The sequence below is a fragment of the Emydura macquarii genome, unplaced genomic scaffold (genome assembly GCF_026122565.2).
Source record: "Emydura macquarii macquarii isolate MOO-44397 ecotype Brisbane River unplaced genomic scaffold, CSIRO-AGI_Emac_v2 contig_3295, whole genome shotgun sequence".
Taxonomy (NCBI): Eukaryota; Metazoa; Chordata; order Testudines; family Chelidae; genus Emydura; species Emydura macquarii.
The window spans coordinates 2,100,993-2,125,118 of NW_027133432.1; the positions used below are offsets into that span (position 1 = coordinate 2,100,993).

At 39.9% G+C, this 24,126-nt stretch overlaps 1 protein-coding gene and 1 long non-coding RNA gene across 2 annotated transcripts in view; both read left to right on the forward strand.

The window, feature by feature from the left end:
• The window catches only part of KCNQ5 (potassium voltage-gated channel subfamily Q member 5), a 174,666-nt gene that overhangs the window by 73,749 nt on the left and 76,791 nt on the right, over positions 1 to 24,126 (forward strand). The gene's annotated exons all lie outside the window — the stretch shown is intronic.
• LOC137143082 (uncharacterized) lies at positions 8,393 to 18,332 on the forward strand. The gene is made up of 2 exons (XR_010917106.1): positions 8,393 to 8,588; positions 17,294 to 18,332. It is a non-coding gene; the product is annotated as an uncharacterized lncRNA (long non-coding RNA).

The following is a 24,126-nucleotide window of genomic DNA, read 5'->3' on the forward strand; positions in this document are numbered from 1 at the left end:
TAAGTTTTTGTAGCTATTATTGTTAGTATTTATTTTGCTTGTTTACTGCTGCAACTTCATCATTATTTGTGCCTAAGACTAGTTTGTTTCTAATAAATTCATCTGTAAGCGAGGCTAGATGGTGCAGAGTAGAGGGTATATCAGGATGCGGGTAGATGATACAGTCACATTAGTATTAGTCTGTAATTACTGTTTCATTTTGATCAAATGTGTTGTAATTTAGAAAAGGTGCATTCTAATTTCTTTTGGATAGCATGTGTTTTTCAGAAGTGGCTAAAACTTCTGTTGTATCTTGCCAGCCTTAATTTGTTAATTGGAAGTGATGACAAGTTAAAATGCAGGCCTTGCCCATTGCAGGCCTTGCCCATATGTTCAATGTGGCCAATCTGATTGCCAAGTCTTTTTTATGTAGACTTACAACCACTTCATAATTGATCACAATGTCAGAAGAAGCTCCATTTTCCACAGAGAATGGAATGTTGCTCATAGTCATTGCTGAAGTGACTAAAACCCTGATCTTCAGAGTAGTGCAATGGGAATTTCAGGATCAGGCCCCAAATGACTATCCACAAACTTATTTTTGACACCATATAAAGTGGAGCAAGGAGGAAACATTCTGCAGCACAACAACAAATTTATTAATATCACACATTTAACAATATTAGATAATACCACATGCCAGTAAATGGTGCTTTGTATCTACAAATACTACATGTAAGTATATACTTTCTTTTAGGGATCAAATCTGGCCAGCTTGCAGCAGTTCTGCTAGTTGGTTATTTTCCCCTGTAGCTACAACTTGTGCTTCAGAATCTAAACTCCAATTTTTAAGAAAATACAAGTTTTTAACCTTTATTATTGTAGCGATAACCTTAAAAATGTAAAGCAGATGTAACAATGCAATGATAACTATCTAGTTTTGCAGATAGGCTGAAGTAACAGGTCAAAGAAAGATGTCAGTGACCATATTTGTTGCAAAAGTATGTTAACTCTGAAGCTTAATTATAAACATTTAAATGTCAACATCGTTAATTATTACATTGTTGTTTAAAGCATGAAAGAGACAAGAGGAATGACAGTTTGCAGTGGCCTTATTGGTCCCAGTACATTAGAGAGACAACATGGGTGAGGTAATATCTTTTACTGAACCAACTTCTGTTGATGAGAGATGCAAGCTTTTGAGCTTACACAGAGCTCTTCTTCAGGTCTGGGAAAGGTACTCAGAATTGCACAATTAAATACAAGATGGAACTGATTGTTTAGCATAAGTAGTTAACACATGTTGTAAGAGACCATTCAAGGTGAAGTGGGTAGTTAACACCCCTGAAGTCACAGGAAAAAGGAGGGTTAGTGGGTTATAAATTGTTGTAATGAACTATAAATCTAGTGTCTTTAATGAGTCCATGATTTTTACTGTCTAACAAAATTATGTTTTTAGTGTCTAACAAAGTCCCAGGCTTGTCTTTTAAAGGTGTTATGCAGGTTTCCTTTGAGGACAAGGATTAAGAGGTCAGATATGGAGTGATCATTTTGTGAAAAGTGTTTGCCCATGGGTGGTGTGGTGTTTTTGTCTCATCATTTGCCTGTGTGAGTTCATTCAAGAGTATAGTGATTGTCTTGTTTCACCCACCTCATTGTTATTGAGGCACTTAGTGCACTGGATGAGATACATCACATGTTGTGATAGGCATGTATAGGACCTCTGGATCTTGAAAGGTGTGTTGTGTGTGAATTGATCTCCATAGTAATGGAGATATGTCTGAAGGTTTTGCATCTGTTGTTATGGCAGGGTCCAGTGCTGCTTTGAGTTGTTATGTCCTGGTCTGTAGGGAGCTTGCTTCTGATCATGAGCTTGGCAATGTTGGGAGACAGGAGTTGTTTGAAGGCCAAAAGAGGAGGTTTGGGAAATATTTATTTCAGGATGTGGTCCCCACTGAATATGCATTGTAATTGTTTAATAATACCCCTTATGAGTTCCAGAGTGGGGTAGGTGACAACTAGGTGTGTGTGATTGGAGGATTCTTTTTCCACATTGAAGCAGTTTCTCTCAGATATTTATATGGCCAATTCCGTGATGTGATCTACTTGTCTGGTGGATTATCCTTATTTGGTGAAGGTGTTTTAAATGTGTTAAGGTTTGTACCCCAGACTTTCTCCTCAGAACATATTCTGCGTTCTGAGGAGCTGAGTGTCTGGTTGTAGATGACAGATTTCTTGGTATGTTTGGGGTGGTTGCTGGATCTGTGAAGGTAAGTGTGGTGATCCGTGGGTTTCTTTTATATAGTTTTCTGTAGGGTTCTATTGTTGAGGCTGATCATGATGTCCAGGAAGTTGATAATGGTGTGGAAGTGTTCTATGTTTGATGAATCGGGTGGTGGCTATTGAAGTTGTGGTGGAAATTTGTGAGGGTGTTTTGGTTGTCTTTCAAGAGGATGAAAATATCATTAATGTATCTCAGATATATCATTAGTTTTGTGGTGCATTTGTCCAAAAATCCTTTCTTGAGGTGACCCATGTAGAGGATGGCTCCTTAATATGCCAACCTCAGTACCTGTGGCTGTTCCCATGGTTTGGATGAAGTGTTTGTTGTTGAATAAGGATGTTATGGGTGAGAATGAAATAGATGAGTTTGGGGTGGGTATCTGAGTATTGTCCATTGTCTTACAGATATTTGAGGCAGGCAGCAATGCCATCTTTGTTGGTGTATAGGGAAGTGACATCCAGGGTGGCAAGAATGGTGTTATGAGGGAGGTTGTTAATATTGCAGGCTTTCTGGAGGAAGTCGGTTGTGTCATATTTCAAATATCTGAGTAATCTGCTCTGAGTTATATCCCATTTGGGGGTCAACTGTGTGAGGCATGGAAGAATATCACCACTTATTTTTCCCATCTGACCTTGACTTGCATTTCAAAGAATTCTCATAACATCCAAACTTTACACTGCACAGTTTTCTATCATTCAGAGCAGGACTTCTTAACCTGTGCAGGTTGACAGGAAGGGTCACATTCCACTAGTAGAGAAATAAAATGCAGTAAAATCCTGAGGTTGCTAAAACCAAATGAGACCTGGGGTTAGGGAAGGAAGGAAATGATCTTCTCTCTCCATCCTTCTCCTGATGTTGCTGCTGTCTCTGCTTTTTCCCTGCCCCACCCATTTAAAGAGTGGCTTCCCTCCCCCACACTTCCCTTCAGCACAGGGATCAGCTGTAAGGTAAGTGGTACTCCATGTGGCCATGGAGCTGTCTTCACAGCTTCTTGAGGTGCTGCTGCCCCTCAGCTGACAGTTGTGTGACCAAGGAGAAGAGACCAACTCCCATTCCGCCCCCCCAATCCAGCTACAGCATCTTCACCAAACAACCCAATACAAGACTCCCTACCCCATATCTAGAACACCCAACCATCTCCCAGGAACCCCACTACCTAGTGAGCAACCCCAGCATTCACCGGCTCCTACCACCACCCCAACACTAGTCCCAACAGTATCCACACTCCCAACACCCCTCACCCAGCACTCCTCAAAAATAACTCACAGCTTCTTGTTGATACCGTAATACCACAATCTTTTGTAGTCATGGTGAGTGGATTAAGGCCCCCCCAAAAAAAAGGTGGTTTGGGTGTCCTGAGTGAAGAATGGTTGGAACTTCCGATTGGGTCTCTCTCTGTAAATAATATATCAACTATATATAATTACACTGCGCCCCCAGGCCTCCCCTCCCCTCTGAGACCTGCTCCCTCACACACCATTCCCTTCTTCCCCCTTCCCCAGATTTCCCCCCACCCACCCCCTATGGACCTACTTCCTGAATCCTTCCCTTCTCTCCAGTCCATTTATGGCACTACCAGCCAACTTCCATACTGAAAACTGAATACTCCATTTTTCTATATCTTAATCAGTTTGTAATCCAATAGATCTCAACATTTAATCTATTTACAATCTATTCTAATGCAATATGAAGTTCACTCACTCCATTTAAAAAAGGGAGAATGGATGACCCAGGTAATTATAGGCCTGTCAGCCTGGCTTTGATCCTGGGCAAAATAATGGAATGGCTAATAGGGACTCAATTAATAAATAATTAAAGGAGGGCAATGTAATAAATGCCAGTCAACATGGGGTTTTGGAAAATAGATCCTATCAAACTAACTTGATATCATTTTTTATAAGATTACAAGTTTGGTTAAGAAAGGCAATAGTGTTGAAGTAATTCACTTAGACTACTGTAAGGCATTTGACTTGGTACTGCACAACATTTTGAAAAACTAGAATGATACAAAATTAACATGGCACCTCACATTAAATGGATTAAAAACTGGCTAACTGATAGGTCTCACTGTAACTGTAAATGGGGAATCATCACTGAGCAGGTGAGTTTCTAGTTTGGTCTGCTCTGATAAATGGAACTAAAAATTCACCCTAAACTCAACTGTGAAAAGTATGTGAAAATTCATAAGATATCACAATAACCTATGACTTTTTGCCTGCCTGAGAATTAACCATAAAAAATAGGTCAAGTTGTTTTCAACAAATAAATGCTATGAAAAGGTGTAAGAAAACCAGAGAAAAATTGAACAAACAAACTGATATAAGTCAAGGTCTGTGATTAGATCATTCGTGGCAAACAAGAAAATGTGGGAACAAAGTTATCTATGTCAAATTTGGCCTTGTGGAAATGGATTTAATTTATAGACAAAATAATGAGAATAAAATATGCTACCCACTTTCACGTCCATCAAGGAAGAGACTTCGGAGGGGCCGGGGAGAGAATAGATGGAAGAACAGATTGAGGCTACTGAAGCAAGCTTCACCATCATGGCTGCTATCCTATCATCTCCTTGGACTCAGAATCTTCTTTGTCCTAATCCTGAGGAATGTCCTGACCAGCATCAGCCAAAGAGGAATCCAGATGACATCACCACCCCTACCAGCTCCAGCTGAATCCCACATACCACCTGAGATGAAACATGATCATACTTTAACCGCAGCAGCAACAACAGCTCATCTCAGCTAACTTCTTCTCTTTTCCTGAAAAGGACAGTTATTGCCACCTTTGATATCATCTAAGAGACTGTCAAACAAGGGTTTTTCCTTATAAAATTCTCTCCAGCTAAAGGAAAAGGGAACAAGAAATGTTGTTAAAAATAAAAGCCTGGTTTAATACTTTACATTTCAAATGCTTTAACTGTTTTTTTCTTCTTTTCTGTCTCTTTATTAAAAGGTTAAAAGGATTTGTAATAGTGTGTTTGCAATGATACAAAGCAGGCTGAGGTCTCTATACCAAACCCCGGACCTTGTTTAACGCTGTTTCATGTTGCATAATGACTGGGTTAGGTTAACACTTTTGGCCCATATATTCCATCTAAATTAATACAACAGGTCTCACAGGAATCAGTTCTTGGCCCTGTAATATTTTTATTAGTGACCTGGAAGAAAACATAAAATCAAGTTTACAGATGAAAAAGATTGGGGGAGTGGTTAATATGAAGAGCACAGGTCACTGATGCAGAGCTATCATTTGGTAAAGTGGGCTCAAGCAAACAATATGCATTTTAATATGGGCAAATGTAAAGTAGTACTCTAGGCAAAAAAAATTGAAGGCCATACTTATGGAGATTTTATCCTGGGAAGCAGTGACTGAAAAAGACTGAGGGTTCATGGTGGATATTCACTTGAACATGAGCTCCCAATACAATGTTGTGAGCAAAAGAGCTAATGCAATCATTGGATGTATAAACAAGAGAATTCAAGGAGTAGAGAAGTTATATTACCTCTAATTGGCACTAGTGTAAATGCTGTTGGAATACTGTGTCCAGTTCTGGTCCCCACAGTTCAAGGAGGATGTTGATAAATTGATGAGGTTTCAGAGAAGAGCCACAAGAATGACTGACAGACTAGAAAACATATAGTGAAAGACTCAGTATTGTATTTAGCTTAATAAAGAGAAGGTTGAGGTGACTTGATCGCAGTCTATAAATACCTATATGGGGAATAAAAATTTGATAATGGGCTCTTCAATCTAGCAAACAAAGGTATAACAAGATTCAATTACTGGAAATTGAAGCTAACTAGTAAGACAGGAAATAAGATGCAAATTTTTAACAATGAGAATAATTAGCCACTGGACCAAAGAGTTGTGCTGGATTCTCCACCACTGGCAATTTTTACATCAAGATTGGATGTTTTTCTAAAATATATGCTCTAGCTCAAACAGGAATTGATTCAGGAAAATCCTTTGTCCTGTGTTATACAAGAGGCAGACTAGATGATCACAGTTGTTGCTTTTGGCCTTAAAAATCCATAAATCTCATTCTTAAAATGAACTCACATCTTAGATCTTAAGTATCTCACTGTTGTGCTTCTGATCATCGGGTATGTTTCACTAAAGATTAGTTTTGTTAAAGATTTTTCCTATTAAAGTAAGGAGATATCCCATTTTATCTGAGAGAACCAATCCTATAATTAGATTTACAATCAGAGAGTATCATTAGTTTGATGTTATGGGGTAAATTTTTAAAGCAATTCATAAAGATTTAACAGTGTGACTCTCATTAATTTCAATGGGAGTCGTGCAGCTAAATCACTGCACACAGATATGAAAATTTACCCCTGCATGTCTCAAATTTTTAGTGCAAAAGCTGTGCTGTGATTCATTCTTCTGGTTAATAGCGGGCTTTTAAAAAGTAGATAATGTTATGTATGGTGGGTGATACTTTACAAGTAAGTTCTAAAGATAATTAAGTGTTAATGCTCTGGAGTATCAGGTAATGTATAAATTGCTGATAATGGCAGGCTGCCATTTCCACTAATTGACAATAATTCTAAATATCTAATATTTAAAACTGGATGAAATATTCATAACAAAATCTTTTTTCAATGAAAATTACCTGATTTCAAGTTATGGAATATCCATAAAATGCATGTAATTTTATTAAATTTTAAATTGCCCAAGAAAATTTTGTGCTTTTCTTTCATGCAAAAATTCATATGAAACATTTTCACATAACTTTTTTAGATTTCAAACTGGGTTAGATGCTTGTAATTGATCACAAAAGTCACACGATATTGGTTCTGGTTCCCTATTTGGCTGGAGCTGTGTGGGGAGTTCACAGAAAACAGACTGGCTCACTTTTCAGAAGGGAAGTTGCTTTTGAGTGTTGTGTGTGAAACCATTATGAAAAGCTGAAAAGGGCACAGCACATTTACACGGTGCTTTCACATGTGGTTTAGCTATGCAAATTACAGCATGAACATTTCTTGTAAAGTTTTATTCCTCTTGAAATCATAACATACTGATCATAAGAATCAAGAACACTTCGGTAAACTGAGATTCTGGTGGGAAACAGGATGAATTTGCTCCTACTCCAGACATCAACCAACAGTAAAATAACCATTATTCTAAAACTCATTGACCTTGCTCAGCCTGCCCAAATTTGAATGCAAAAAGTCATGAGTCCTCAACTGGCTCCCCTGTTGGCAGCCGACATGTCACACCATAGATGATGGAGGAGCTGGGAACAGGTTTTTTAGCTAAAACAATTGTAGTAGCATGACCAGTAGTAAAGCCAGCAAAGTTTCTTGCATTGATTTCCTCCTCCCCCAGGAACACCCAGTCACTTGCTTTGTAACTAATGGACATCATCCACCACTAATACTGAGCAGTGGAAAGTCCCGGTTGTCCAGCACCTTCTCTTGGTCATCAAGTGCTTAGTCACTTAGTCCAGCACTTAGTCATATTCAACAAAAGTAGTCCTAAAGCAGAGGGAAACAGCTTCCATTTGGACCCCGCCTACTTTCACTCAGCAGAAAGTTCTGATAATTGCTTTTCCACTGCAGCTGCCAGTGCCCCAGTCTAGCTACACCTTGGAGTACAGGACCTGGTACACACCTGCTGGTATGACTGATGCTACAAGGCAATCATGGCTTGTTTCTTTGTTTCATTAGTTGGCTGCAGAAGGCTTTTTATACACTTTACCAGATAGGAGTGATACATAGGCTTCTTCAGTTACCGTGTTAGAAACTCTTACTCTTCCAGAGATTTATTGCTGAAAGCCATAGATTTTGTCAGCTGTCTCAAAAGCAAGATTAAAGTGCTACTTAAAGCATGGTGTTCTGAGTGTTCTGGTAGGTGCATATGAATTTGATCTGATTAAATGTTTAGAGACCAATTAGCGGAAAAGGCTAATAATACATGAATCCCTGAAGGGCTTCTACTTGAATCTAATCTTACTTTGCAGAAAGCTTGCAAGAGTAAAGCTTTCTTGAGTCAGCTATTAATAATGCAAAGATGGTTGAAGTCAAGAATAAGGCCCTACAGCTACAACTGCTCCGTCTTCTAATGATGTAATGAGCACAGCTGGGTCACTTCACCTAAGTCACCTGATAGACTGCCCTGACTGATTGGCTGAGGAAGCTAGCATGCCTATTCTTGAGCTCCATAGGAGGTTGTTGGCTGCTTAATGCACAGCTTGTAGATTCTCTGTCTCCCTATGGCTGTTTTGCATCTTTTGTGCTCTAGTTTAAACACTATGCTGTATTTGGTTGGCCTTGTTCCTGTTCTATCTGAGTCTTGCTTCTGCCATCCATGACTGCAGGTAATCTGATTCTGACCTTTGGCTCTGATTCCTGTCTCTACCTTGACTCTAGCATTCAGACTCTGATTTTGATTGCTGGTTCTGTCTCCTGCTCTGACCACTAGGCTTGACACTTGCTGATCGGTTGGCTCAGTGCATACAAGTAATTCAGCCTAGCTAGGACTAACAAGCTAAATTCCAATAATATGAATCAATGTTTAATGCTCCCACTAAATGCAAACAAAAATAAACAAAAATATAACATGCATGTTTCAATCATGGCTCTCGATTTACTGAGGAAACATGCTGGAGTATGCTATATAAAATGTTGTTAGAAAATGGGGCAATATTGCACAGCAGTGTCCTGCTATGGATAAATGAACACTCAGCATGCAACAGTACTTTATGGATGTATTAATGAGCTGTAGAAGTTGCTTCCCATTTAGGGATTAAACTAGCTTTGCACTATAAACCTGATTTGAAAACACCTGACTTTCCCCCAAAAGAAATCTGTCTCTTGAATTTTTATATGACTCAACCAGTGGTAGAACTTTATTTTTCCTGGAAACTATCATGGTGTATTCAAAATTTGTCACTGACTCTTTGAAAATGTTCCTAATCTGTTTTGGGTCATAGTGTTTCCTAAATGACTTGGGTACACAATTCAAGTTTGTTGTGTTTGGTTGTCCCTACTGAGAAGTGGCTTATGGGTTTGGGTGGGAAGTGTTTGTTTTGCTGTGGTGTGTATGGGGTTTTTTTTTTTTTTTTTTGTTTGTTTTTTAAATTTCTTTACAGACTTCTCCAAAACTACTGTATTATAATTCAGTATAATCAACTTGTGATGGGGGTGTACATAAACAGACTCTAAGATGTAGAAAAGGGATTAAGTAAGGGCTCATTAGAGGGAGGATATACCAAGGAGACACAAGGAAGCTCTACTTCTCCTCAATGTGGAAATGAGCCTAAATCCAGGGAGTTAGAAGGATCTGGGAAACTGACTCTGTAAATTAGGAACTGTTTGTTTCTCTTCCTTTGGCTGAAGTAAGAAATCTTTTGCCTTTTCGCTCTTTTTCTCTGAGACCAGGCTGAAGAAATCCTAGGTCCTGACTCCTCATACTTCGAACCGGAGTGGGGAAAATGTACTGAACAGAAGTGTGTGTGTGTCTGCACACCCTGAAGTGGCAGTATTTGTTTATATCTTTCTTCCCTACGCTCCATTTGCTGTTATCAACACTACTGCCTGAGTCGCACTTGTTCAGAAATGAGTGGGTGGTAGAGAGCCTGGGAGGGAATGTAAAAGGGAGGAAAAAATTGAGAGGGAACAGAGAGGAACATGGTCTTTGGGAAAGGAGGCTGAGGCTGTATGAAGCATGTGACATGCAGCCATGCCTTTCAGTCTCAGAATGGGAAGTTATAGGAGAAGCAAGAGCAACATGGGTGGGGCGGGGTCGTCATTGAGAAGGGTATACAGAAAACTGGGGGAGACATAGGATGCTGCAGAGGGGTAGGGTGGAAACAAAGAGGTGCAAAAGGGAATGTCAGGCATGGAGGAAGGTTATAATAGAGTGGAGGACATAATGGGTGTCAGGTAAAGGTTGGTGGCTGGGTTGTCTGGACCATCATATTCATTTTGTGCTGCTTGTGGGATGCAAAGTAAACCAGAGAATTCTCCCTGTGCAAGGGGAATTTTCACTAATATGAAGCTGGAAGTGGTGGCAAAGCAGCCCCTCTCTGCTCTGTGTAAGGGGGAAGCTAAATACTTAGCTGACAAAATTACTTTTTCTTTACAAAAATTCTGTACTTTTTTTTTTAATGGAATAGTTAAGGGATCCAAACAATTCTGCACCGTATAATCTTTCCTCATCACTCACTATAACTTCACCCAATTTGCATCACCCACTCTGCCTTAAGTTTGTTCCTGGTTGTAAATATGTGGGTGGCCCAAAGTATAGGCGAGAGGAGGAGGAAATTCTGCCCTAAGATAATCTAGCCCTGAGGTAGATAGGGTGCTGTTGAACAAGGTGCTGTTTTTACATAGTCACTTTTTAGAGTACATCTTTACTTGTACTCATAAGTTGCAACAATGTACATTCAAACTACTTTATAACAGATGTTGTCTCCTTTAAGTGTGTTCAAATATCTTAACTGACTTCTGGGACCTTGTCAAATGTTTCATCTAACTCAATGTAGGGAATTTGAAGGTCAAAGCATTGTAGTGTAACTAATCCCCAAAACACTTGCAATTTTATAACCCTTGGACTGATATCTTATCTGATTCCTGTTTTGTGCATATTTTATTGGTCATGGCAAGAAGATACCTTCGGTAAACTATTTTTATGTTCCATTTTATTGACTTTCTCCTATTTTTTCTCTTTGCCAAAAATAAGTCTCTGTACTCTGTGATGAGCTAGTTCTCCAAATAGATCAGCCTTGGCTACTTAAAAATAATTGCCAGACTAGAACAAACAAGTCAGTGAATCACTTTTACTTGTTACCATGATCTCTAAGTTATTTTATCATCTATTCAGGTAATTCCAAATACAGTGATGATGAGGAAAGGGAAGGAAGAGGAGAATTCAAGACAGAACTTGTATTATTTGGTCTTTTCATGGGAGTTTTTGAAGACTGGCTTTGCATGGTTTAGGAGCATGAAAGCCCAGATTTCTGCGCAAAGATCACTCTTATTGACCTTCAAGTAACTGGAGTCAATAACTAAAGTAGTCTTTTACCACCCTGGTAGAGGAAAAACTCAAGACAGTAGAATCAGTAAGATTAAAAAAAGGAAACCTTCGGTGCCCAATCATTGTGACACATTTGCACATGATATCCTTTTTCTGTAATCCACTATCTCATAGCACTGTTGTCCTGTTTTTCAATAGTAATAAGCCTGCTCAGGTGTGAACATTTACTATTATCTTGACATCTAAGCCATTTCACTTTCTTATTTCTGGAAATACCACTATTTTGCACCTTGAAAGAGACTGTAATAGCAAGTAAAACCAATGATTCTTTTAATGACAATTAATATGGCTCCCATCCAGAGAGTGTTATATACTTGAGAACTCAGAAACCTTTTGGCTAGAGTGATGGCAACATCTGTGAAAATCAAACAGCATCATGTATCCAAAGAATTTCCTGTAGGTGTCCTGCCAATTACTTTTACTAGTAGGTGATGATTAATCATAACCTGTCTGGCATCTGAGCAGAGAGATCAGATTCCATAGCCGAGAGAAATGCTGTTTGCAAACCCTGCTGAAAACAAGTTTTGCTGGGATGCTAGAGCCTATGTACTGTTCAAATATCTTTAGTAAATGCAAAATCAGGGTATCTGTGTGTGCTTAGTTTCTGTTTTGCAAAACTAATGGCTGATCCTGCCAGGTTGCTGAGCACTTTCAGGGGGATGCTGAGCCCTCTGAACTCTCAGATTAGGCTAATCTTACTAAGAGAAGACCATTTGACAGATAACTTCGAACTAAGTAGTTATGACACAAATATTAGAGTATATTCTATCTCTCCAGCCATATTCTATTTATGTATTATATCTCACTGTCTGGTGCTAGAGGATCTTGAATGACTACGTTGCTCATAACTAATTTGCTGAAGTCCAATTTGGGCCAGATTCTGTCACTGTTGTTCATGTTGAGGCGCACTTTATTCCACGAATAGTTCTGCTCATTCCAATAGGACTACTTAAGTGTAAGATACTGTTCATCATAAGGATATCAGAATGTGGCCTTTAATTAGTTGTTCTTTGAGATTTTTTTCAGTCCTGTAAATTAGTGAGGTTCAGGATAGTCTTAAAGATTCAAAATATTGAAAAAAGCTTCTATCATTTGCGTTTACACACCAAATTAATGTTACCAGGATCTCCTACCTAATATTGGACCAGATTCTGCTACCCTGTCTGTGTGAGAGACCCCATTGGTTTGAGATGAGTGGGACAATTGACAGAGTAAGGCACTGCCAAGTGTGGTAAAGACACCGGAATCTGCCTCTCTTTAAATCATTGCAATATATTATTATAACTGGTTTTACTCTTCCCCTTTTTAAACTGTTTCTGCCAGTGGAGGGAACCAGTCAGTGAGACCCTTATTGAAGCTGAAAGCATTTTCATGGACAGCCATGGTTCGATATTTCCCATTTTCTCACTTTCCAAGAAATGCTAGAGGAATAATTGTCCATTTTACCGAAGAGTTATGATGTTTTAAACTGTTTTGAAGGTCTCTTTTAGAAGAAGCAGAGATCAAAATGCAGCTAAAACTGAGTGACTTACAAGGTTGTGTCAAAAGGCTTCTATTAGTGCAAGCATTTTTTAAAGTATTTATGTGACCAGATCCCTTCTGTTAGCAGTCTGAACACACTAAAACGCGTTAGAGACTCAAACTTCATTTTGATATACTGGTAGCACGACCACTTTAGGAGTAAAACCAGGCTTATCCTACACTCATTAAGTCAGTTCCTATGATGGTGTAAATTAGTGATTTGCTCCAGGCTTAGGATCTAGCTCATTAAATATATTTTAAGTGATGTGCTTGTGTACAGTGTTCTGTTAAACATATTTTTTTTAAATTGTGCATTTGTCTGATAAAAATCCTAAATGAATTTATATGCAAATTAAATGAAGCCTTCAGTCCCCTGCCAACTTGCCACTGGGGCCATTGATCCCCAAAAGGTTGTGCATCTATATAGACAAATTGGAGCGAGTTCCAAGAAAAGCAACAAAGATGAAGAGACTAGAGGGATTGACATATGAGGAAAGATTTAAAAAAAAAAACTGAAGACCAAATTCTGCCCCAAATTAAAACCCCCTTTCAGCCCTGTGGACTTCAAAGGTAGGAGAGACGTTTTAATGAAGGGTAGAATGTAGCCAAACTATTTTATTTATTCAGGTCCAAGGCACTGTGGAGGAAAGAACATAACTGCTCTTATATAACTGAAGGATGAATTGTGTTAAGTGTTAAAGTGAGAGGAATTGCTTAGTGTGCTACCATGCAACTGCAGACATGCCATTACAGCAAGTGCCTGAGTACCCGTATCTACTTGACTCTGCTGATTTGCTCATGGAGTACAATAGCTTATCCACAGAATAATGATTCAAAGCTATGTAGTGCTTTTCTTGATGTGTATCTTTCAATTTTACAGAGTTGACTTGTTGGTTCTGTTTTGGTTTTTTGGCTTTTTTTTTCCAAAAAAAGAGGAGAGATGACCAGAGCAGAAGAAAAGCTTTCATTTTGCCTTGTTTGCAGGCCCACATTTGATGAAATCAGAAATATTGAGCTTTTCCTGATTTCCATTTACCGACACTGTGTGTCTGTCACTCTTATCCATTAACTGCATAGGTGTGGGATAAACCATTTTAAAAGTGCTCAAGTGACTTAGGAGCCTATGCCCCATTTTCAGAAATGACTTTAGACACTTACACCCAGATTTTTAAAGGTATTTAAGTACCTTTAAAAATCTGGACATTAGGACCCAATGTTTAATTGAAAGCCTTAAACTTTCCTAAACCTGAGTCATAAATCCCAAACTTTAGGATTTGGGCTTCTTAAGTCACTTAGGCGCTATTGAAAGTTTTACCTGTGTTCTTTCACCCTCTTGGCTCTGATTTTATTTATTTTTTTTTTTCTTAAGGGTTATTATCCCTTTGGGCCCCTTTGGTTTTACAGGTGGACTTAAAGCTCAGAGAACTCTTTTTATAAAAACTGTAGCACATATTAACTTTCTTTTTTGTTTGTACATTTTATAGTATCTTTACATATATAGCTTAATTTTAATCATATTTAAAGAAACTATAATGAAATAGTAAAATACAGCAACAATGTGTGTTGCCTGTATGACCAACTGACAAGATCCTGAATACTGAATTACGTTAAACCTCATTGAATTAGGATTAATACCTTGGGGTACCTTGTATTAGAAATGCAAATATGCATGTGCTTTTGTGACATTGTATGGAAGTGCTTTAGCAGGAAGGCAAGATTAAGGCAATCTCTGGAAGTTCTGAGGAAGTTCAAAGGTCTTTGGCACAGTACATGTGAAGTGGATTTCCAAAGGTGGATTGCCTTGCTGGACCACTGAAGGGAAATATGGAGGCAGTTGCTCTGAACTGTGACAGTCTGAATCCACTTGTGAACATCAATCCTGGGCTGCAGGAAAGCACCCACACACTCTTGTAAATTAAGGTTTCCCAAATGGGTATATTAAGAAGAAGAAAAAAATGATAGCTCTTCATTTGTTATATGACTAAAATAAGCATTTTGTGTTTTTAGTATGTTATGCTAGAATTTTTAAACAAGTATCTCATCAAAACATTTCCTCTTAATTCTTTAGTGTTGCTGACTCTCATGAGTTTCTCTTGATATTTGGAATTGGAATGAGGCTGGTTTCTGGGCCTTGCTGTGGGGATCACACTAGTCACCTTTTGGGCCTGGAAAGGAATCTTTTCCATCACTGCCAGATGGACCTGGCTGGTGAAGGGTTTGTTTTTGTTTTTACCTTCCTCTGAGTAGCCCAGGAATCCAGAGAGAAAAGCTAGAGTCTGGGGTCAGAGTCAGGACTGGTAACTGCTGGCAGAACCGAGGTAAGGGCAGGAACTGGAGGAGAAGTAAGGATCAAGCACGGTGGGAACAGGAGCAAAGGCAGGGGTAAGGCAGGAGCAGAGCAGGAACAGGTTTGAGCACAGGAAGCAGGATCCAGTGCTGCCACAACAGAAAATCACCTTGTTTCTCAGACATCTCCTGTCTTAAATAGGATGACTGGACCAATGGGTGGAGCTGGCTGATCCTCCAATCAGGGCTCCTGTGGGTGGTGCCATGGCTGTGGCTATAGTCCTACTAGCTTCTCAATCCACCAGGTTTCTTCAAACACTGGGTGGAGGCCATCTTTAAACTCCTAGGTCTGGTTTCAAGACTGGTGACATCACAGTCTATTTCATTGATAAACTGGAATTAGAATCAAGATTAGGACTCCTCCTAAAGAAGGTGGGGAAAGGGCTTAAAGCTCTTAATGTATGGTATAGCAAGGGGGTCAGTCCCTCTTCTCCATACCATCAACCCCCATGAAGGGTGTATGGTGGTGGGGTCCTAGCTATAATCATCAGCCCAGGTTAAAGGGGGTTAGGGAAATGTGGGCAACCCTTCCCTAGGTGGTACGGATTTACAGAAGGCAGGTTAGCCTCCACTCGCTGAGTTGTTGCTGGATATAGTTTCCTTGATGTGTTAAGTTAATAAAGTTCCAGTTTCATTAAACCACATTCTTGCTGTCTTGTCTTTTCTCCTACTCTGTTTGGGATAAATGGTTCCTTGGACCTCTCCTAAGGCAACTATGCATCCCCCTTCATTCTCAGCAGATTGACTGACAGTCTGTCCTCTGTTTACCTATGAATCTTATAAACCAGAATAATTTTCAAGTAATGTGCACAATTATTTCAGTGATCAAAAATGAATTAAAATTAAATGTATGCTATGTTCTATCCAGATAAAAAATAAGAGATGAACACTGCAAAGCTCATATCAGTTCACAATGTCATTTTATTTGGAATAAGATATTCTAACACAGCGGTTCCCAAACTCTACCACATTGCATACCACCAACCTAAAACGCCACCACCAATTTTTTATAAAGAGACTTAATGTAGCTGCCGATTCTCCACTTATAAGCTACCTTGGCAACCAGTTCCGGTTATGTGGCCGGAAGCCAGAAGTTTGGGAAGCAACCAGCCGAGAATCCCTAAGCTGCCCGCTCCAGTTGTCAAAGTAGCTTAAGTGGCATGTCAGGAGCAGCTTAGCCTGAAGTTCTGCTGCTGACACTCTGCTTAAACAACCTTGGCAACTGGAGCATCAGGCAGCTTAGACTCGTACCATTGGGAGGTGGCCTGCATACCACTGATGGTACACATACTGCAGTTTGGGAACCCCTGTTCTAACACATCAGTGCTGAACATGGGTAACAAGAATAGCTATTGGTTAAAAGTCTGATATACCTAAAATGTGAGTAGTATGGAACAAGCATAGATCGCACAGGCCTGACTGACATCAGTGCTATAGTTTAAGCATGCTCAAGTCTGGTGAGAGACCATCATTAACCATAGTTCCTGATCACATTGACACTCCTGTACTGTGTATTTAAATAGGTGATATGCTACTAATGCATTTATTTTATTCTACACCCTAGAGACATGATTGCATTCATCCATTTTCCTATTCTAATCTGGTTCCTAAACTGTATCCATCAACATAGTACCTTTTGAAGCCTTTAGAATTTCACAGCATCCAAAGCGTTCATAATAGCGACATTACAATGAAAAAGTCTTTCTACGTAAATCAGTCTATTAAGGTGATTTGCAATACCTCATTTTTCATTATTATGGAGCTCTTAGTATTAAATAATCCACTATTATACTGTCACCATTGAAGCGCTTATAGTTTAGGTGTGCCAATAGCATTTTATTATAAACCCTCGTTTCCAGAAGTTTATAAATACACTGTAAAAATATGCTTTGGTCTGAAATATGAATAAGGCAGCCTATGATCAGCTTGCATCTATTTGACTGTTAAATTCAGGTTGGCACATCTCACGAGTAAATTTGCTGAGTTTGCAGGTGGTTAGCATTGCTGGACCTCAATCACTCATCTCTACTTCCATGTTTCTATTTTAGAGGTTTGTGACAATCTATCAGGCATGCTGAGTCACACACATTTCCTGGGCTTATCTGTTTTATTTTTCAGCCTCCAATGTTGCACCCTGGTAGTCACTAACAAAGCCATGATGTTTCCAGTGTCTAAGGAACAAGCAGCTCTACCTTCACTTCAATTCAATTTGCCATGAAATGTACTGGCGTCTCTACATCCAGAATAGAAGAATCCATTGTCTGAAATTAAATTTGAAATGATGTATTCAAAAGTTAATGTTGCCCAGGGTTTTTTAGGAGATTTATAATCTCCCTTGGAGTTCAGAAGGGAACACAATACGTGCAGGGAAAGTAGAACGGGAACATATTCTAAAAAGTTGTCTAAACCCACCACTGTATTTGAGGGGCATCTTGAAGTTTTGGAAAAACAAATATATGTGCAGGATATTGGCTGGAATGAAGGCTTTTGAAAATAGTCCTGGAAGCAGATAAAGAATCCCATCTATATAAAATGTTAACTGTCAGTTACTATAGAGAATGGAAGTAGCTAATAGTAAACTGGGGAGCAATATAATTACAAACCTTTCTGGTATTTCACTGAAAGATGTCGGGATAAATCTGAACTCTGTTGAAGTAAATGGGAATTTTGCCATTGACTTCAAAGGAGCTGATATTTCACCATAATCCTTAAAGCAACTAATGAAAATATACAAACCAACCCACTATCTATTTCCCCCCTCCTACCCCCGATCTAAGTTTCACCACTGAGAATAGGAGGAAAAACTTGACAGAATTTTGTTAAATCTTTTAAGAAGAAAAAATCCAGATGGTTCAAAAACCAGTTCAAGAAAATATTAGTTCTCTTACTTAAAAGGGAGTAAATGCCATCTGAGTCAGTGGGAAGACATGAGTATAAAACTGCGGTTAAGACTGGTGAATGAGGCCCTTAAGTTTTAAGTGTTCTACTAAGCCCTTGTCTATGTGATAAAATTGTACTAGGTTAACTTAGTGTTGTTTGTTTGTTTGTTTGTTTGTTTGTTTGTTTGTTTTTTAAATGAGATTGTTAAACCAACACACAAAGCTGTGTGGACACACTTATTTCACTTTACACAGACTTATTTCTGAAACCTGTTCCTGATTAACTTAATCTAGTCTGTCTACTCCACGGAGACAATATCAACATAGTTATGTTGGCACAGGGCCCTAGTGTCTACACATCCTACACCAAAAGGAGTTTTTCCTTTTTTGATGTAGGAACACCAATGCCACCTCCCTGAGTGATGTTAACTGTGTCAATGGAAGCATTCTTCCATCGACACAGCTGCATCTATACTGGGGGTTTTGTCATCATAACTACGTCTATCAGCAGTATGGTTTTTTTTCCACACCACTGAATGATGCAACTGTACTGCTATAACTTTTCAGTGTACTCTAAGCCTGGATACACAAAGGCCATGTCTATACTAGCACTTGCATTGCAAAACTTTTGTCTCTTAGAGGAGTGAAAAAAACACACCCGGGTGACATACATTTTACCACCATACACGCTCGTGTGCACAGCGCTGTCGGCGGGAGACGTTCCTGCTGACATAGCTATTGCCACTTATTGAGCAGGTTTTATTATGTTGATGGGAGAGCTCTCTCCCATCGGCATAACGCAGCTACATGAGCGATCTTATAGCAGCACAGGTGTATCAGTACAGCTGTAAGCTTCTAAATGTAGACCTGGTCAAAGCCTAGTTAAACTGAAATAGGAGTTTCTACACAGCCTTTTGCACCAGTATAACTATATGGGTTGAAAATGACATCTTAAATTAAATGTGTGTAGACAAGGTCCCAGTCTTTAGACAGAGTGTTAATGGAGACTTCTCATGGCGGAAATGCCAGTAGTAGGCATATTATCTAATAAAGACAAATGGTGAGAGAACTTACTCACTATTTCCCATTTGGTTACTGATCTTGGATTTAATTTCACTGAAATCTATCTGACTGTGCTGACCAGAATCACGATGAGATTATTATGGATAATTTTTTTGCATTTTTCTGTGGCTTTTGAGCATATAGGTTAACATTTGCATAGATCTCTTATTTTAAATTGTAATCCTCCTCCTATTTGATAGTTCTTTCTTTTTCTGTTAAAACTGTAATATGCCCTGTCCTTGCACAAGCGTCCAAGGAGAGGGAGGTGACAGAGGCTCTTCCTTTATGCCCCTATGCAGGGATTCACCAAAAGTCCTTCCACTCACCTGATGGAAAGAACCATGTGAGGCCGCACTAGGGAGGAGGGGTGCAGACAATTGGGGTTGCCAACTCTCACCATGGCAAATAAGATGATTTTGGTCCCAGCTGGAACCCATCTGGCAATGACTCGAAGCTCCAACCTGCGTGAGAATTTCAGCCCTGATTGAGGAAAACCCCTGATTGGCTGTCTGCCTGCCCCACTTCTGCCTCCTGGAAAGAGCAGCCAATCACAGCTGTGGCAGAAAGCTGGTAGACTGCCCTTTCTCTCTTCCCCCAGGAATTTTCGAGGGGGGGGGAAAGGGGAGAGGAAATAGTCAACATCATTCTTACAGAGGGAAGGAAGAAGCAGAAAGAGTCTGGCTGTTCCACTCCTTCCTCCCCTCCTGTGAAAGATGGGTCAACCTGCTCTTTGCTCCTCCCCCTTTCCATTCTAGCAACATCAGGCCTGGGAAGGGAGATGTGTGAAGGACATATGGAACTGCTCCCACTAAGGCCTGGGAAAAGGGAGAGTGGACCCCCTTGCGGCTGCCTCCCCAAGCCTGTGAGAGGACGTATAGAACTCCTGGAGCTGCGAGAAAAGCAGATGGTCAAGGGGAAGATGTGGTGAATCCCTGTATGAGGGAGGGCAAGGCTGGGGGACAGGCAGATGTGGGACTGGGCGGTGCAGAACTGATGTAAGGCTGTATGGGATGAAGCAAAGTTGATTGGGGGCTGCATGATTAATGACTGAGTAATCAGGCAGATATGGGCGTTGGTGTGGGGGGAGCCGATGTGGATGTTTGGGAGATGTATAATTCATTGCTTGTGTGGGGGACAGGTGGATGTGGGTTGGTGGGGCACAGAACTAATTAGGATTTGGGAAGAATCTGGAGTCTCTGTGCCGATAGGCAGCTAGCGAGAGCCACTGTAGTGACCACCAAAATTACTGGGCCCTAGTGATTTGGGAGAGTCACTGTCTCATGCAAATTCAGGAGGAGCACAGGATGTTCAAAAAGCAAGAGACCAAACTACAATATAAACTTTGTCCCAAACATTGAAGTTTTTTTACAAATCTCATATTTGGGGGGGGGGAGAGCATCTAACTTATGATTTTTTTAACTTTGTGGTCAGCAATGCTGCACTTTGTGCCTTCTTAAAGGATGATCGAGTGTCTTAGCACAGCTCCACCTCCCAAAAGGACCCACTGGGCCAGTGCTGCCCCAATCCAGGGTAATGTCAATTATGCCCTAAATGCATGGCAAACTGAACATATTTTTGTACTCTGGACCAGTGATATTCCTTGTTTAACATAATTCATGTTTGCCCCAACCTTCCCAACCCCTTAACACTCTCCATCTTTTTCTTGATCTCCAGCGGAATGTGTGACATCCTTCACATCTCCTTGAACACAAGCCCTCCCCTGATCACTAGGTTCTTCTCCCAAATCTCAGCAAGCTCCCTGCTTCCCAGCTTCTTCTCAGTCACCTCAGACAGACCTTTTACCCTGGGCAATATTTTTTCTAAAGGGACTGAAGTCTGACACCATATCTGAAGTCTGACCCCATAGCCGCACAGCTCTGGTCAGTTGCATTCAGCACTTGTGTGCTTGGGGACATGTATTGTTCAGATGTGCCCCAAGATGCATTGCCTCACTCTGCCTTCTGCAAAGTTTTAACACTTGTTGGATTTTTAGAGTGCAAGTGATCCAAGGAATATAGCCAGGCCTGATGAGACCTTTGCTCTGTTCATTTCAGTAAGAATCTGCCTGTTGGCAGTTGAGAAGAGGCCACATTGTTTGTAATATAGGGCTTTTCAACTTGGCTCAGTATGAGGTTTGGGTTGACATTCAGGCTACTTCTTACTTTTGGTGAACTAATCCATGGTAATTACGTAATCACTGGGTTCATGTGTTTCCATATGGATTAAACACATGGGGGGAGCCCTATACTATACACATGTGGGGAAAAAATGTGCAGGGCAAGTTAGTAATATATACACAACTTTGCAAGTAAGGATACCTGGAACTATTCTCCCCTTGACTTACTGCCTGTGCAAAAGAAACGAGGGCTATGTCTTCAAAACTGTGCTATATGCTGGTGGCACTAAGGAAACTGGGGCCATGTTTATAAATATAGGGGTTTACAATCAAAGGGGTCCATCACTTCTCTTCTGTGTAGGCCCCTGTGCTCTTTGGAACATGCTCACTTTTAGGAGCTGTTCTGCCACTGGGGGCAGATACATAAACTCACAGAGCTGCATGGTAGAAGTTGTGCATAGGATTCTATGAGAGTTGAGGCTAAATGTAAAACTAACTGTTTCAATGTAGTTCTTCTTAGTAAGCTCTTAACGTGTACACACGCAGACATAAAACCTACTCTCATACACATAACTATGCACATAAAACAAACCCCTTACAAGCTACACAAGCTATTTCTTCTATAAGTTGTGAAAGAAGAAGAATAGAGAGAGCTAATGTTAATTATTTCTAAATACTTGGGAAGCACACTCAGATGCTACAGTAATGGGTGGTAGATAAGTACCTACACGGATAGACTGGAAGGTAGGGTAGCAGGTGTTATAACTGTCTTTGAAAAGGATGAAGATGAAAATTGGAGCCCAGGGAGCCTTACTACAGTACCAGTGGTAGATTAAGTGATTGTTCAAAATAGAATTATAAAACACCTAGATAAACAAGATGGTGGTAGAGGCAAGGAGGGTGATGCTTGCAGAGACTGGTACTGCTTCATTTAGAAAAGATACAAATGAGAGGACACAATCCAGGAATATAAACTAATGAATAAATGAAACTAAAAGACTACAAATTTAAAAGTGATAAAAGGACATGCTAGTTGACATAATGCATAATTCATCTGTGGAATTTATTGCCAGGAGGATAGCATCAATGGAAAGAGTGGAGTCGCAGTTTTAAAAATCAATATTTTAGGGGTGAGAATGTCCACAATTAGATACATTTACCAAAAACAACTTTTAAAGCATATAAGCCTTTATGCTTTCAGAGGGGATATAAACCTTCATAGCACGAGTCAGCCACTAAGTGAATGGGAGGTAAGACAGTAACTTCCCCAAGGGGCAGTTTATTCCACAATTATCCGTTATAGATTTCTTACACCTTCCTCTGAAGCACCTGGTACTTGTCAGAGGCAAAGATGGGATAGGGGCTAGACAGACTTCTTGTTTGACCTGGCATGGCAATTCATACATTCCCATACATACATTTAATTGGGGAATCCCTGTGCAGTTGGGGATTGATGCCCTTGACAGCAGCCATTCCTTTCACCTGCAGACCTGACCATGGAGGGCCTTCTGTTGGATCAGAAAGTAGATGGGAGAATGCTGTGAAACTGGCGCACATGCACATGCTTTTGTATCTCATCTTCCCAGAATCATAGCTTCCCCTGAGTAAAGAATGCAAAATCTGGCCTGACGTACATTTTTATTATATTAATGCAGGCTCCATCTTCTGGCCAAACAAAGCACTTGGCTGTGAAATAAAGTCTGTATAACTTAAGGTCTGCTTTATGTTTTAAAGGTACATTGCAGAGTTCAAATCCTATTGGGAATGTTTTTAATATTTTTAAACTCCCTTCTTTTCTGTCAGTGCCATATAATTCACTGCATTTTCACCATTTAAATATCTGTTTAATTCCCAAAATACTCTGGACCAAATTATGGCAGCTTCAGGTCAGGTGCATTAGGGAATGGGGTTGCAGGGAGGAGGGTTGGCTGGATGAGGGGAAGGACGGTCCACTGGTTAGGACACTAAGTTAGGACATGGGAGATGTGTTTAATTCCCTGCTCTGCTATGAACATCCTGTGTGACCTGGGGCAAGTCACTTAGTCTCTGTGTGTCTCAGTTCCTCATTTGCAAAATGGGATCGTAGCATTTCCCTAGTTCTCAGAGGTGTTGTGAGAATAAATATATGCATTAAAGATTGTAAGGCACTAGATTCTGTACTGGTGGGAGTTGTATAGGTACTTCAGATAAACAGGGCACTGACAGTCTATTACTCATGCCTGCACAGAAAGCAGCCATTATACTGCTGTCTTGTGCTCCCTAACCACAAGGGAGCTACTACTAGTACTAGCAGCATTGCTCAGTGTCTTGTGGGTCATGTCCAGATGTGGTGATGGAGTGACCATTGCTCAGCTCAGCCTTCCACACAAGAGCTGGGAGGCTATGCTTGGGGGTGTACAAGCTACATTTTTTACAAACAAGTAGCAAGGGCCACTGGTGAGTACACCTACCCCCATGTCCTCTGGTGGACACACCTCAATATCAATGCAAAACTGATGGTTATAAAATTATCACTTTTAAAATATTAGATCATTACAAATTTGTTTGCACCTTTACTGAATATTAAGATATAGATACAACTATGTTATAGCCAGGATGCTTGAAAACATAATAAAACCTGTGTATATTTTAGTTAGTTATGTTAGAAAATGTTCAGGCTGGTTAAAGAAATTGCAGGAGGTTTCTGCTTTCTATCTCCCATGGACAAGCAAATGTAAGGAAGATAACCCTTTCTTAGCCATAAAACCATGCTGATTTCCCCAAAGCATTGTACAAACTCAAAAAAGCTGCATTTAAAACTTTGCTTTAACTTTTACACTATTTTCTTTTGTGCTATGTTTAAAGAGGTATTGGTTATGAAATTTGTACTTTGAACAAAATATTTAATAGAAGTT